The 8,468-nt window shown below is 55.5% G+C and overlaps 1 long non-coding RNA gene across 1 annotated transcript; it reads right to left on the reverse strand.

Moving 5' to 3' along the window:
* Positions 1 to 3,056: 3,056 nt before the first annotated feature.
* On the reverse strand, positions 3,057 to 8,462 carry LOC144233814 (uncharacterized). The gene is made up of 2 exons (XR_013335767.1): positions 5,989 to 8,462; positions 3,057 to 4,180 (listed from the first exon to the last, which is right to left on the reverse strand). It is a non-coding gene; the product is annotated as an uncharacterized LOC144233814 (long non-coding RNA).
* Positions 8,463 to 8,468: the final 6 nt, after the last annotated feature.

Raw genomic sequence — 8,468 nt, forward strand, 5'->3', positions numbered from 1 at the left:
CCACCGAGACCCAGGGAGGGGACAGGAAGCACAGGCTCCAAGGCCCCGGCCTGCGCTGCGGTCCTGGTAGCCTTCGCTTACAGAACAAATTCCAGGTTAAGACAATTATGAATTTCAAGACAGCAGCCGCGGAGCATGAAACCCCAATGGCAGGGCCTTTCTGAGGGGGGAGCCCCTGCGACTACACGGGTTCCATGTCCTGAAGCTGGCGCTGGGTGGGGGGAAGCAAGGGGGTGGAGGGGGGAGTCACCCCACGGGGTTTCAGGAGGGGAGAGCTGAGTAGTCGTGAAGAGCCTGCACACCTATCACTCTTCTCTTGCCCTTCTTCCCCCGAAAGGGTTCTCTGGGATTGTTCAAACGGTCTGCGACTAGTTACAAATGTTTTTCTGGGGGGAAAATGGTTTCCTGGGAATTTCTAACTAACACCCTTTCTCACGGTCTGGTGACAAAATTGCGCTGACCTGAACGCGCCCCCAACTTCTCCAAACAGCCTGTGATTTCACACTCTTGCCACCAGGTGGCGAGCGCGCTCCTCGGAAAGATGAATGAACAGAGGGTTCAAAATCACCTCGAGCGTCAGGTCTGGGAGGCTTTCGAACGCCCCTCCTTAGCTATCTGCCAAGTCTATGCACCACTCATGCTCTTACCAACTCGAGATTTTTCTTAGAATCAGCCCCCTTTTTAAGTGCATGGAAATGGTTTTAGGGCGAAAAGCTGACGTGCTCTAATTCAGCTGCGAAGCAGTCCCACCTGCCTCGCTGAGGGGGCCCAACAGGAAGGTCGCAGAAAATACGAGGACCTGTGAGCTTCTGCCCAGACGCCCTTGCTGAGCCTGAGGAGACAGGCAAGGGTCCAAGCCCCAGTGCTCGGGGCGCCAGGCCAGCCTGACCCAAAGACAAACGAAACCTTAAGTTTCCTTTCAACTCCCAGCCCAAGTCCTTGGGTCCGGCAGTGACCTTCCTCCAGGAGCTCAGCTGGCCCGGAGGACACTTCGCTCGGGGCGAAAGGCAATCTTAGCCCAGCCCTCCAAGATCCTGTAAGTCTACTTAACATGTAAAAATTCCTTTGGAAACGTCTTTAATCTCTTACCGCCCCCCCCCCAAGATACATGTTGGCAATCATAGTCCAAGTTTAATGGCCCCCCATATGCATCTGAGGGTCTCATGATGGAGGTTTTACTAAACAGTAATAAATGTAATAAACAGTAATAAACAGCAGGAGCCCCTCAAGGTCCTGGAAATCTTGCTTCCAAATTCCTTAGGGACCCTCGCTATCCCTAACCCCCTCCCAACCAGAAGGTGTCTAATCAGCCACCCGTCCCAAGCCCAGGGCAGCTCTTTCTGCCCTCGGGTCCGTCTCAGTGCTTTTAATAAAATCACCTCTTTGCACCAAAGACCGCTCCACAGTTCTTTCCTGGCTGTCAGCTCCGACCCCCCACCCCCCCCACCCCCCGTTCCAAACCACAGCGCGACCAAAGACACTAAAGTCCTCTGACACCACAGACAGATCAAAGGGTGTCAGGCCCACCTTTTATGCCCCTTGCCTGTGGCTGCCTGGCTCGGCACAGACGGTCCAAGAGCCTGACTGCTCAGCCCTCGTGTTCCCTGGAGAGGCAGACTCTTCTCTTCCTCCATTTTACAGAGGAGGAAACGGAGGCAGGGAAGAGAAGAGAGGCTCTTCCAAGATCGCAGAGCTGGTAAAGTTGGCGAAACACGCTGTGCTCTACAGCCGGGCCCTGAACAAAGGGGCCCAGCTCCTGGCTGCACACAGGCAAAAGTGCCAGCTGAGAGCGGGCCACCTGGGTGGCTCAGGCAGTTAAGCCTCTGCCTCTAGATTTCCGCTCGGGTTCACGGGCTTTTGGAGTGGTGGGGGCCGGAGCTGGCGGCCAGCAAAGAATTCTGGAGACGTTTCGGGGCCAAAGATGATTTTATGCAAGCACCCACAGGACCCGTGGGCAGGGAGAGCCGCACCCGGCTTGTGACGAGCGACTGGTCGTGCACGAGGGAGTATATGGGGCGGGTGCAGGCATAAGGGAGGCCTCGGAAGGGCTGTCACACGCTGGAGAGGACGCGGCAGAAGCCAGGGGCCGTGCTGTGCTCAGGCCAAGGCTGGGCTTCCTCTCGTCAGGCACTAACCTTAAGACCGCTGGGGGGGGGGGGGCTCCTGGAGAAATGTCCTCCCCTGTACTTGCCTCACCTGTTACAGTCTGTAGGTTTCTGGAGATGGGGCTGTGGATACAATTGCCTTTGTCTCGTAATTTACGTAATTTACTAAGATTTGTAAACTGATGGGCACTTGTCTGCAGGGCTGTGATCTCTATCTGTTAACCATTTGTTTTCTGTCCTTTCCTTTTAGCAGGAGCCTGAGGAATGTCACACACATCCCACCTGGGTAGGGGGTGTGCGGGGGAGGGGGGACCTAGCTGTGCTTTGCCCTCAGCTTGCCTTACACTCCCTCATCAAGGTCACGATCTCAAGTTTGTGAGTTCAAGCCCCACATGGGGCTCCATGCTGGCAGTGTAGAGCCTGGTTAGGACTCTCTCTCTCTCAAAGTAAATAAACAAGAAAAAAAACACAGGGGCGCTTGGATGGCTCAGTCGGTTGGGCGTCCGACTTCGGCTCAGGTCATGACCTCACGGTTCACGGGTTCGAGCCCCACGTCGGGCTCTGTGCTGACAGCTCAGAGCCTGGATCCTGCTTCCGATTCTGTGTCTCCCTCTCTCTCTGACCCTCCCCTGCTCATGCTGTCTCTCTCTGTGTCTCTCATAAATAAATAAAACATTAAAAACAATTTTTAAAAAAAAAGAAAAGAAAAAACACACAATTAAAAATGAAATGTTAGGTAATAGTAATCACTGCTTATTCTCCTCTGCTTCCCATGAGAAGAGAAAATCATTTCAGGGGGACAGGGAGGGGTCCTGGGGCCCCCAAAGAAAGGGTCTGTAAGCAGCTTCCCGGATAATACAGTAACCAGACCAAGGCTCTCCCCTGGGATGCGGTTTTGGAGTGGGGGTGGGGGTCTGGAGCCGAAAACAAAGAAGGAATTCTTGGGACATCTTTGGTGCACGAAGGTGATTTTATTAAAGCACGGGGACAGGACCCGGGGGCAGGAAGCGCTGCACCGGGCGTGATGGGTGACTGGTCATATGCCATGGAATATATCCGGAGGTAAAGGCAAATGGGAGATTTCCAGAAGTACTTTCATGTGCTAAAGACGATTCCTAAGATACCAGAGACCTTGCTATTGTCATGGGAAAGCTGTTTTCCTCTAGTAAAGCATTAACCTTAGACAGCAGGGGGCTCCTGGAGGAATGTAAAGCTCCGAGTTTGCCTCACGTGTTTGCTGATGGGCTGCGGGGTACAAGGAAACTCCATTTTACCCCCCATTTCCTTCTTGCCTTTGTTCCCCCACATCAGGATGGAGGGGAGGGGAGGTTGGGCTTGAGGAAACTGAGTCATAGGTTTCTGGAGATGAGGCTAGTCACAAGATTGCCTTTTTCTTGTCGTTTACTAAGATATTTGTAAACTGATTATCAGGAGGCTTAGGTCCTGCATGACCTGATCTTTATCAGTTAACCATTTGTTTGGTCCTTTGCTTAGCTTTAGGGCAGCGGGAGCCTGAGGGATGTCACACATATCCCATCCCGCCTGGTGGGGAGGGAGGGGTTGCTGGCCTTGCTTTGACCTTGCCTTAAGGCTCCCTCATCACCTTTGGGTCAGGGGATGGGAAAGGAGTGACTCTGTCCCTCCCGACTCGGTATGCAGGTCAAAGGCATCTGGATCAGCTGAGATCACCTGAGGGACTCAAGCAGCTGGGAGGCGCTCCTCACTCTGTGAGCCCCATCCCCGATACCTCTGTGGGGGCCTGGAGTCCTGAGGAGCTGGGCTTCTGGGCGGGCAGACAGGCAAACAGCAGGCCACTAACAGCTGGGGAAGCAGATCTGGGAGGACTTCTGGGAAGAGGTCTCATCTGAGGTGAATCTTAAAGGAAGGAGTGTGACCGGCAAACCAGCTGGGGGGTGGGGGGCGCAGACTCCGGGAAGAGCAAGGCACAGAGGGAGACCAGCCTGGGCGTGGGCAGCAACAGAGATCACCTGCCAGGAAGCTTCTGGGCAGGAAGAGATGACGGAGGCCTGGAGCGGATGACCATGGAGAAGTCTGCCAAGGAGTCGGACTTCACCCTGAAGATACCAAGGAGCCATGAAAAGATGTTGGGCAGTTGAGTGTCCAGGTCAAACTGCTGTAGCCAGAGGCAGAGACCGGCATCCAGGAGAAAAAAGTCCTGAAGACCAGGGATCGGGTGGCACCAGGGGAGACGTGGGGGGCAAACTGACCATCGTGTGTCAGACACGAGCTGTGTGCCCGGCACAGGTGTGGTGACGCACAGCAGTTAACAGAACGGAGTCCCTCCTCTTGAAGTTCAACTTCAGGGGGCCCAGACATTTAAGAAATGCACAAAAATGTAAAAACAAGGGGCGCCTGGGGCTCAGTCGGTTGAGCCTCCAACTTTGGCTCAGGTCATGATCTCACAGTTCGTGGGTTCAAGCCCCGCGCTGGGCTTTCTGCAGTCAGCGCAGAGCCTGCCTCGGATCCTCTGACCCCACCCCACCCCCGGCCCTCCCCGCTCATGCATGCTCTCTCGCTCTCAAAATTAAACATTAAAAAATAAAAATACGATAATCTTAGGTCCTGTTAACTGCTACTGATGAGGGGGCGTAAGGCAAGCTGAGGGCAAAGCACAGCGAACATGAGCCCCCCCCCACCCCCCGCGGGAAGTGTGTGACATTCCTCAGGCTCCCTCTGCCCAAGGAAAAGACAGAAAACAAATGGTTAACAGAGATCGCAGTCCTGCAGACAAGTGTCCATCAGTTTACAAATCTTCGTAAATTACGAGACAAAGGCAATTGTATCCACAGCCTCATCTCCAGAAACTTACAGACTGTTTCCCGCAGCCCATGGACAAACACAAACAGGTGAGGCAAGTAGGGGGGAGGACATTTCTCCAGGAGCCCCCCCCCCCCCGCGGGCCNGTCTCCAGAATTCTTTGCTGGCCGCCAGCTCCGGCCCCCAGCACTGGAGAGGAACTGAATGGAAAACCATGGTGCAGAATAACGGAGAGCTGTCTTAGTTGGTGGGGGGAGGGCCTCTGAGAAGGAAGGCACTTCAGCGGAGACATGAATGATGGTCAGGAGGAAGCCACGGCTTGGTCTGGGAGAAGGGAGCTCCAAGCAGAGGGAACCAGATCCGGGAGTGCAAAGGCCCTGCGGCAGGAAGATACTGGGGTGTTTGAGGAACAGAAAAAAGGCTCGTGTGGCTTAGATGAAGGGAGCAAAGAAGAGGGTGCATGACAAGGTCAAGAACTGGGTGGGGGGGTCAAACCAGAGAGCCGCAGAAACACGAATAATGGAGCGTATTCTAGCTAGAATAGGGAGCCGAGGGAGTTAAGGTTAGCAGTGCAGTCCGGCGGGTAAGTTCTGAACGTATTCTGGGACTGATACAGCAGGAATTCGATGGGTTGGATAGCGGGTGGGGCCCACTCCTTGGAGCAGTTTCGCGGTGGACAGAGGCAGGAGACGTGGTGGAAATTGGATGAAAATGGGGCATTAGAGAGGGTTTCTTAAAAGGATGATATTACAGGCCGTCTGTAATCTAATGGGAATGATCCCATGGAGGACAAATTTGATGACGCGGGCGAGTGGCTAGCTGTGGGAAGCAACGTCCTGGAGAAAGATGATAACCTTAAAAATAAAACTGTCCGGGGGCACCTGGGTGGCTCAGTCAAACTTCAGCTCAGGTCATGATCTCACCATTCGTGGGTTCGAGCCCCGCGTCGGGCTCTTTGCTGACAGCTCAGAGCCTGGAGCCTGTTTCAGATTCTGTGTCTCCCTCTCTCTCTGCCCCTCCCCCACTCATGCTCTGTCTCTCTCTGTTTCAAAAATAAACAAAAACTATAAAAATTTTTAAAAAAGTAAATAAAACTATCCGTTACCTTGCCAGTAAAAAACGAGCCTTTTCTGGAACAGCAGAGAACTGCTGCAACGGAGACAACGAATCCGAGGCAGAGCCATAGGCGAGTCCGCGCAAGAAAGGAGGAGGCTCTTCTACGGAGGCAGGGGAGGCGCTGGGAGGGGCTGTCCTACACACAAAGCCCATTGGAGTAAACTAGAAGCTCAGGGTCTAGTGGCTGGTCGTTGGCTGAGCTGCCCAGTCGCTCGCTGGCCGGGGGAGCCCTTCCTCCCACCTGCTAGGAGGTCCGGGAGCATCAGAGAACCAGGTCTCCTTCCTGCGGGGCTGTAAGTGACGGCAGGTGGGAGGGCCTGCGGGCTCCCCCTGCCCGCCTCCCCCCTCCATTCGGAACCAGATTTCCTTTCCTGACTTTTCACAAGGGGGTGGAATGCAGAGCACCTGAGCGGAGCCGCCCGTCATCGAGGTTTTCTCTCGCTGTAAGAAAACACTAGGAAGGAAGAGGCTTTCCGGCAACGCCCCTTTCTTATCTCACACGGTTCAGGGGGCAGACGCGGGGGCACAATGCGGCTCTTGGCTCTGTGCCTAAGGTCTCACAACCCGTGGTGCGGACAGGGCTGGCTGTGTCCCTTCCCAGGGGCTCTCCAGCCGCCGGCAACACCCAGCTCTGGCTTCCTCTCCGAGTCCGAAGTCACACATCAAGTCCTTGGTGTCACAACCTCTGCGTCTGGGGCTGAAATATGACAGGAGGACAGAGTTTGGGGATAAAGAGGAAGGCGTTTTATTAGGTTGCCTGGCAAAGGAGGCAGCCGGCCAATGTCTTCAAAACTCTGCGTGCCTCCAGATGCCTTCTACTGCTTCAGACCTGCCCGGGGTTTTATAGGGACGGACAGGGTCCGGGCAGTTTTGCTAAGAATCTGGTACGATTCAGCCATGTTTGTCATGTCTTCCAGGCGCCCGTCCGAGTCCCACTAGTAAGTACTGACACCACGTTCCAGAACGAAGGATTCTATCGAAAAACAAGTGAAGGGGAGTGGGAGGCTTCAAGAATGAGGAAGAAGGGGGCGCCTGGGTGGCTCAGAAGGTTAAGCGTCGGGGCGCCTGGGTGGCTTAGTCGGTTAAGCGTCTGACTTTCGCTTAGGTCACGATCTCGCGGTTCGTGGGTTCGGGCCCCGCGTCGGGCTCTGTGCTGACTGCCAGCTCAGAGCCTGGAGCCTGTTTCAGTCTGTGACTCCCTCTCTCTCTGACCCTCCCCTGCTCACGCTGTCTCTCTCTCTCTCTCCTAGAAATAAATAAAAATATTAAAAAAAAAAAAAAGAAGGTTAAGCGTCAACTCTTGATTTCGGCTCAGGTCATGATCTCATGGTCATGAGATCGAGCCCCACAACGAGCTCCACGCTGAGCATGGAGCCTGCGTGGGATTCTCTCTCTCTCCCTCTGCCCCTCCCCTGCTTGTGTGCACACTCTCTCTCAAAAAAAGGGGGGGATGGAGAATGAGGAAGAGAAACCTATGTTCAGTTTCCAGCCCCCTTCCTGAAGAGTTAGTGTGCCCACCTTGACATGTCTACGGTGGACCCAGCCTTACCATCTGGATCTCTCCAGCCGCCCTTTCTGCTGGCATCCCTCTCACTCCGCTTCTGCCAGCAGCCACAGAAAGTTCTCTGAATTCAAGGGCTCGCCTGAGCAGACCAGGCCCTCCCCATCAGGCTCACCCGCCCCTGGACATTAGGGTGTGGGGTTCTGGAAGGCACTCCTAGGAATTCTCCCCACCCAGCCTTATAACAGCAGGACCTTTTTGTCTTTTCGAGAGAGCGGGGGCCAGAGGCTCTGTGCTGAAGCAGACAGCCCCACATGGGCTGAGCCGAATGAAGTCAGGTGCCGAACCAGCTGAGCCGCCCAGGCGCCCCAGCATCGCAGCTGGCCTGGCACCACGTGTAGGGGCACACCCACAGGCAGACGGGTGGCGTGTGCCCTCAGAGGGACACGGGCTGCCGGCGCACCTGCCTGGGCCTGACGGCCCTTCCAGAACCATCACGGACCCAGGCTCCTTCGGTCTTTCTGCGCTGCTCTTCTCCAGCCAGGGCTGCTCCTCATGGGCCAAGATGGCTTCCCCGCCCTCGGCAGCCCGCGGGAAGCAGAGTGGAACCCTTCCTCCTCTTCCCCCATTGGCCCACGCCTCGTCACATGACTACACTGAAGGGCGAAGGAGGCTGGGAAATGTAGTCTTTGGCTTGAAGGGCACGCGTCCCGCCGAAGTATTCCTGTGCAACGAAGGAAGCGTGGGCCCTGGAGGACGGTGGTCGTCCCTGAGTCCGCTTGTGAGGCCATGACGCTGACAGCGTGAAAGGGCCGTGATCAGGTCACTGGCCTGGAGGGCGTGATGCGGCCAGAGGCCCAGAGCAGCTGTGCTCAAACGCTTTGCTGGAAGGGGAGGTGCAGTCGGGGGGACGGCGCTCGAATCCAGGGCTGGAGGAGGAGTGGCCGCTGGCGACGGCCCGTCTGGGG

The sequence above is a fragment of the Crocuta crocuta genome, unplaced genomic scaffold (genome assembly GCF_008692635.1).
Source record: "Crocuta crocuta isolate KB4526 unplaced genomic scaffold, BGI_CrCroc_1.0 scaffold296, whole genome shotgun sequence".
Lineage (NCBI taxonomy): Eukaryota > Metazoa > Chordata > Mammalia > Carnivora > Hyaenidae > Crocuta > Crocuta crocuta.